This window comes from Oncorhynchus kisutch, unplaced genomic scaffold, assembly GCF_002021735.2.
Source record: "Oncorhynchus kisutch isolate 150728-3 unplaced genomic scaffold, Okis_V2 scaffold3957, whole genome shotgun sequence".
NCBI lineage: Eukaryota > Metazoa > Chordata > Actinopteri > Salmoniformes > Salmonidae > Oncorhynchus > Oncorhynchus kisutch.
This window is the reverse complement of record NW_022265902.1, coordinates 266,349-274,224: the sequence shown is the minus strand read 5'-3', so window position 1 is coordinate 274,224 and position 7,876 is coordinate 266,349. Positions and strand designations below refer to the sequence as shown.

General features: G+C 41.7%; 2 non-coding genes across 2 annotated transcripts; both read right to left on the bottom strand.

Annotated features, from left to right (window-relative positions):
• Nucleotides 1-6,173: 6,173 nt before the first annotated feature.
• trnah-aug (transfer RNA histidin (anticodon AUG)) lies at nt 6,174-6,255 on the bottom strand. Its single transcript has one exon. It is a non-coding gene; the product is annotated as a tRNA-His (tRNA).
• A 1,540-nt stretch (nt 6,256-7,795) lies between these two features.
• Nucleotides 7,796-7,876, bottom strand: trnal-uag (transfer RNA leucine (anticodon UAG)). The gene has a single exon. It is a non-coding gene; the product is annotated as a tRNA-Leu (tRNA).

The following is a 7,876-nucleotide window of genomic DNA, read 5'->3' as shown; positions in this document are numbered from 1 at the left end:
CTGATCACTCACTAGGTACTGTAGACTACCTCTGGCTCTAGAGGTTGTTTTATTACTATAGTAATTAATGCTTGTTTATTTTGGGGTGTTTTATGTTAGTCAGATCTGATTTCTAGAGCTGTAGTCATGGTGACAGACTGTTTGGCTTACCTCTTACCTGATAGGTGCCATTTCAGCAGAGGTTCTGATTTCTAGAGCTGTAGTCATGGTGACAGACTGTTTGGCTTACCTCTTACCTGATAGGTGCCATTTCAGCAGAGGTTCTGATTTCTAGAGCTGTAGTCATGGTGACAGACTGTTTGGCTTACCTCTTACCTGATAGGTGCCATTTCAGCAGAGGTTCTGATTTCTAGAGCTGTAGTCATGGTGACAGACTGTTTGGCTTACCTCTTACCTGATAGGTGGCCATTTCAGCAGAGGTTCTGATTTCTAGAGCTGTAGTCATGGTGACAGACTGTTTGGCTTACCTCTTACCTGATAGGTGGCCATTTCAGCAGAGGTTCTGATTTCTAGAGCTGTAGTCATGGTGACAGACTGTTTGCTTACCTCTTACCTGATAGGTGGCCATTTCAGCAGAGGTTCTGATTTCTAGAGCTGTAGTCATGGTGACAAACTGTTTGGCTTACCTCTTACCTGATAGGTGCCATTTCAGCAGAGGTTCTGATTTCTAGAGCTGTAGTCATGGTGACAGACTGTTTGGCTTACCTCTTACCTGATAGGTGGCCATTTCAGCAGATGTTCTGATTCCTAGAGCTGTAGTCATGGTGACAGGCTGTTTGGCTTACCTCTTACCTGTATCTGAGTTCAGAGGTCTAGAATGGTTTGGTGGTGACTTGATGGTCAGGCACGTGGATGTGTTGTGTTGATAGAATGATGCATATATGAATTAATATTCTGATATAATGGCTTGGTTTCCATTCGTGTGTTTGTGTTTTAGCCAGTTAATTTGTGTGTGTGTGTTGTGTGTAAATGGTTTTTGCGTAGTGAGTGCGTTCCTTGGTGATGGTAATGAAACAGAACTCTTCAAATGATGAGTTCATGTAACCAGGGTTGGGATTCACTTCCATTGGTGTTTCTCATTGAGGAGAACGGAGGAATTTACTGAACTGAATATTAAGGTAGTATGGTTGCCATCGTTGAATCATCCCATTTTTCCATACCTTTTGGGATTACAATTTTGTCAGTGTTCACGTCTCTAATATGCTTTTTTTTGTTTAAAGGTACTGGAAAATGTAGAAAAAATCCCCCGCAAAGTGCACAGAACATTTTGTCAATATTTTCCTCTCTTGATCTTTGATTTTCATATTTATATCAATGTGAATAGTATTTATAAACTCAACTTGATTTTTTTTTTTCTTTATACTAATAGATTTTCATTCTATATAAGAATTTATATAAAAAGGAATTCCCTACAATTTTATAGCCTGGTGAACCAGATTGAAAGCTGCAATCTGGTTTAACCAGGCTAACTATTTTTATCTCATGTTGACCTGGAATCTGGTCGCAAATTCCTCTGTGATGTTCAACCATTTGAAGTGATTAGGAAAGCCTGTCTTTCCCAATGTGTCTGAATGATGCTTATTATAACACCAATAGGGATATGTCCCAAATGGGCTCCGTATTTCTTATGTAAGTGGCACTTTAGACCAGAGGCCCTATGAGCCCTAGTACACTAGATAGGGAATAGCATGTCATTTGAGACGTAACCATGGCGATTACACACTGCTTATTCAACGTTTTTTTTTTTCTCATTTATTTTATTTTATATGAATGCATGAAATAGTCTGTTATATGTGAATATTTTTGAAAATACAGATTTAATTTTCAGTTTTATTGTAACATGGCTTTTTTAAAACATGTATGTTCGATTAGAAAGCTTTTGGTATAAATTGTATATATATATAAATATATATATAATGCATCTGAACAGGACCATCTGTTGGGTTGGTGCCATTGAGGATGTTTTATATTCTGGATGTTTTGACAATTCACCAAAACTTGAATAAAAGCAATGTCAATATGGCAATTTGTAACTTCACTATGGTAATGATTTAATTACTGGTTCTAGGACTATATTCTGGGCGGGCAGACATTTTCTCTGTTTCTGAGCTAATATCCTGCAATTTGTCATGTAAATAAGAATTTGTTCTTCACTGACTTGCTAGTAAAAAAAAAAGAAGTTTTGGCTAGACTGTAGCATCATTGGGTGGGCAACATGACATTTTGGGTGGGAAAATCCCTACCCTGCTCGCCCCCAAATGAGCGCAGAAAGAGTAAAAAAATAAACCGCGATTAGGGTCATTTCCGGTAACTCACAACGGATTTCGCTTGTACGCGAGGCCAAGAAGTTTGTCCCTCACTCCCTTCATTGTTCACGTGGTCATCAAATGCGCCCAGCAAGTACGCCAGACAGAGAGAAAGAGCAAAGCGAGAGGCTTTACTCCACCAGAATCGTCACACGAAAAATAAGCCCACGAAGTGAGATTTTGTATGGGGGGGTCGTGAATGTCCATTTGGTTTACAAAAACATGTAATTGCTCATTTGCTACGTTGAGGCTTATTTGATCGAATATACGTTTCGTAATGGGTAGGTTGTTACTAACACACTGGTTTGTAAGTGGACGCACGTGGCATATACGCAACTTAGAAAAAAAAAATACTATTGGGTTGTGTCTGTCTTAAAGATTAGATGGATAAAACCTATTTTAACATGGACATTGCCATTGGGGGCTTCAACTGTTTTAAAGTAGATTGCTGGGTGCAATCGGCCAATGGAGAAAATGTACTACTTTAAAATGGAGACAGCCCCAATTCGCACAGATACAAAGATAAGTTCTCTATCATTCAATTCATTGTCTCTGTGGCCTGTTAACACGGGTATCTGCCCCCTGATTGGCTAGAATGGTCCCACCTGATCTAGTCTCTTCCTGCCTGCCTTCCATCTTTACGGACATGTATTTCCATTGTTAGAGCGGCGAATCGACTCTCTTGTCAATATAATAGACAATCTTTGTGTCAGAGCTGATCATAACAACCTTCCAGCTAGCAGCTTTGAGTTTGTCTTCCATTTGAGAGTGAACATTTATTAGTGCCGCGTTAACGACTGAAGTAATAACCGGACATAAACACAGGTGAGGAAGTGTAAAACGAAGTTGAACGCACGTGCCATTCCAAAACAGAAACACGTGGGTCGTTTTGCTGTGTTACTGTTCGCAAATGTTAGCTGGCAGAAAGGCACGTTTTAAAGAGACAATATATGTGTAAAACAGGCTATGTGCCGTATAAATTGTGTTATTGTTATGCATAAATGTAGCTACATAGCCCAGTTATGGATCAGTTATTGAATATAAAAGCTAACTGTTAGCTAGACCAGGCTTCTGTCGCAGTAATTTGACATACTATTTTGACACCACCTTTTGTAAATCATACTATTTATTATCTGAACAATTCATATTAAAGTTGTCAAACAGCCAGTAAAGATATAACTATATATGTCCCTGCTGAGACTGATCTTGGGTAAGTAGCCTAGCTAGTTTTCTAATGAAGTTCGCTGGACTCAGGCGGGCCGAGGGGGTTGTTCGCGCCAAAGAACAGCGTGTTGCTAGTTCATCTGTAGATCAACACGGGGCATATCTAGCTATGAGACATACTGTATTATCATTGACTACACTACTCTGAGAGGTCCACAATGTGGCTTTTAACTCTGTATTTTGTAACTCGTGTGTGTTTTTCTACCAGATCGTCATTATGCCTTCTGCTTGTGACTCCCCGATCGATGACATTGAGGACATGGTGTCAGCTGACGACCCGACTCCACAGGAGAGGCAGTATGCCAGGAAGAGCATCGTCCCCAGAGCCAGGAAGAGAAACACCCAGCAGACGACAGAGGTGCTGCAAGCAGACAGGTGTGGTTAAATCAATGCACTGGGGCCAATGCACACTTGTTTGATTAAAGAGGGAACCTTGCCTGAGAGCTGAAGACTTGAGTTGTCTTCCTGAGCTAATGTCTCGGGGCTTTAGTTCAGGGGGCTATCTCAGTATTGTGACGTGTAGGAAACCCGGGGTTCAGTCCCAGTCATTTTTAAAGCATGCATAGATGAACTTGGGAGGATGGCTCCTTCACACCTCTGTGCTGCTACTACCTTATCTCTATTTGTATGGCTCTTTCTCAATAGTCTTTCCCTCCATTCCTCACAACCTCTGTCCTCCTCAACACTTTCCTCCCCTCTAACCACCTCCAATCAGAAGGAGGTGTGAACAGAGGACCTAAAGATACAAAGAGAGAATTTTGAGATTCAACTCGTGCGTCACCGAGATGACCATGCATGCTGTATTGAAGATGGCTCTACTGCTGCCACTAGCCAGGGACCAAATCGGTACTTCTCGGCCACTTCAATTTAATTGTAGAGTAACACTGCCACTTAGGGGTTCATTATAGAATGGAAGCTGTCGCGCTTCATCGACCCCCAATTACTTAATTTACATTGCTTCTTTCTCCTTGCATGGGCGACATGAAAGTAAACCCCTGAAATAAAGCAGAAATGTGATAGTTGCGCAAAACAAAATCAAATAAAGAGGGCAGTGGTGGGATTTGAACCACGCCTCATTAGAGACTGGAGCCTTAATCCAGCGCCCTTAGACGTCGGCCACACTACCCAGCTCTGGCTAAATATTCACACTTTCTCGTCAGTACCTAGAGCGTCTGCTCCCTTGTATTAAGTCTTCTTTTTCATTTTCTTCTTTAAAATCTTTATGTATCTCATGTTGCTCTTGCGTCCTTCATCTTTTTGATTCTCTTTTTAAAAATCTTAATTATCTGATTGCTCTTTCTTCCATCATATAAACTTACAAGTTAGTTTTGCTTTTATGTTGAAGCAGATTGAATTAGAAAAAAACGGCAGATAATTGCAATAACAGACGTTGGGAATTAGGGTAAAGGCTGGATTCCCTTTTATTGTCCGGCTGTCCTTGGTGGCTTTTTGAAATTACATACAGTTTTTGTTGAGAAAAGTTGCAGCGGGGACTTTGAACCGACACCTCCGAAGACGGGGTCCTTAAATCCAGTTCTCTGGACAGCTCGGCCACAGTACCAACTGTTAAATGGACTGCTGGGTCGTCGCACAAACATCACAATTTCTTTTTTCCAATAAAGGATTTGAATGAAAACCAACACAGGTAGGAGGTTGCAACTGCACACCGCGGGGCACAGGAATTGGTGGCTGGTTGGTTGAGGCGATGGACTACATATTGAGTTGGAACCCATCCGTGACACACAACATTGCTTCTATTCTCCTTGCAGGGGCGACATGAAAGTAAAAAACCCTGAAATAAAGCAGAACATGTGATAGCTTGTGCAAACAAAACTCAATAAAGATGGCAGTGGTGGGATTTGAACCAAGCCTCCTTAGAGAGGGAGCTAAATCCAGCGCCTTAGACCGCTCGGCCACACTACCCAGCTCTGGCTAAATTTTCACCACTTTCTCGTCAGTTACCTAGAGCGTCTGCACTCCCTTGTATGAAGTCTTCTTTCATTTTCTTCTTAAAATCTTATTGTATCTATGTTGCTCTTGGTCCTTCATTTTTTTTGATTCTCTTTTTAAAAATCTTAATTTATCTGATGTTGCTCTTTCTTCCATCATATAAACTTACAATTAGTTTTGCTTTTATGTCTGAAGCAGATTGAATTAGAAAAACACGGCAGATAATTGCAATAACAGACGTGGGAATTAGGGTAAAGGCTGGATTCCCTTTATTTGTCCGGTGTCTTGGTGACCTTTTGAAATTACATTACAGTTTCTGTTGAGAAAAAGTTGCAGCGGTGGACTTTGAACCGACACCCGAAAGACTGGGTCCTTAAATCCAGTTCTCTGGACAGCTCGGCCACAGTACCAACGTTAAAATGGACTGCTGGGTCGTCGCACAGACCATCACAACTTTCTTTTTTCCAAATAAAGGATTGACATGAACAACCACCGGTAGGAGGTGCACTGCCACCGGGGGCACAGGAATTGGTGGCTGGTTGGTTGAGGCGATGGATACACTATTGAGTTGGAACCCCATCCGTGACACACAACATTGCTTCTTTTCTCCCTTGCATGGGCGACATGAAAGTAAAAAACCCTGAAAATAAAGCGAACATGTGATAGTAGTTGCGCAAACAAACTCAATAAAGATGGCAGTGGTGGGATTTGAACCCACGCCTCCTTAGAGACTGGAGCCATAATCCAGCGCCGTAGACCGCTCGGCCACACCTACCCAGCTATGTAATTATTCACACTTTCTCGTCAGTTACCTAGAGCGTCTGCACTCCCTTGTATTTTAGTCTTCTTTTCATTTTCTTCTTTAAAACTTTATGTATCTCATGTTGCTCTTGCGTCCTTCATCTTTTTTGATTCTCTTTTAAAAATCTTATTTATCTGATTCACTTTCTTCCATCGTATATAAACTTAGAATTAGTTTCTGCTTTTATGTATGAAGCAGATTGAATTAGAAAACACGGCAGATAATTGCAATAACAGACGTGGGAATTAGGGTAAAGGCTGGATTCCCTTTATTTGTCCGGGTGTCCTTGGTGGCCTTTTTGAAATTACATTACAGTTTTTGTTGAGAAAAAGTTGCGCAGCGGTGGACTTTGAACCGACACCTCCGAAAGACTGGGTCTTAAATCCAGTTCTTGGACAGCTCGGCCACAGTACCAACTGTTAAAATGGACTGCTGGGTCGTCGCACAAACATCACAACTTTCCTTTTTCCAATCAAGGATTTGACGTGAACAACCACCGGTAGGAGGTGCAACTGCCAAAGCGGGGGCACAGGAATTGGTGGGCTGGTTGGTTGAGGCGATGGACTACACTATTGAGTTGGAACCCATCGTGACACACAACATTGCTTCTTTTTCCCTTGCATGGGGGCGACATGAAAGTAAAAACCCTGAAATAAAGCAGAACATGTGATAGCTGTGCAAACAAAACTCTAAAAAAAATCATAAAGATGGCAGTGTGGATTTGAACCCACGCCTCCTTAGAGACTGGAGCCTAAATCCAGCGCCTTAGACCGCTCGGCCACACTACCCAGCTCTGGCAAATATTCACACTTTCTCGTCAGTTACCTAGAGCGTCTGCACTCCTTGTATTGAAGTCTTCTTTTTCATTTTCTTCTTTAAAATCTTTATGTATCTCATGTTGCTCTTGCGTCCTTCATCTTTTTGATTCTCTTTTTAAAAATCTTAATTTATCTGATGTTGCTCTTTCTCCATCATAAAACTTACAATTAGTTTCTGCTTTTATGTCTGAAGCAGATTGAATTAGAAAAACACGGCAGATAATTGCAATAACAGACGTGGGATTAGGGTAAAGGCTGGATTCCTTTATTTGTCCGGTGTCCTTGGTGGCCTTTTTGAAATTACATTACAGTTTTCTGTTGAGAAAAAGTTGCAGCGGTGGGACTTTGAACCGACACTCCGAAAGACTGGGTCCTTAAATCCAGTTCTCTGGACAGCTCGGCCACAGTACCAACTGTTAAAATGGACTGCTGGGTCGTCGCACAAACCATCACAACTTTCCTTTTTTCCAATAAAGGATTTGACATGAACAACCACCGGTAGGAGGTGCAACTGCCACCGCGGGGGCACAGGAATTGGTGGCTGGTTGGTTGAGGCGATGGACTACACTATTGAGTTGGAACCCATCCGTGACACACAACATGCTTCTATTCTCCCTTGCAGGGGCGACATGAAAGTAAAAACCCTGAAATAAAGCAGAACATGTGATAGCTTGTGCAAACAAACTCAATAAAGATGGCAGTGGTGGGATTTGAACCACGCCTCCTTAGAGACTGGAGCCTAAATCCAGCGCCTTAGACCGCTCGGCCACACTACC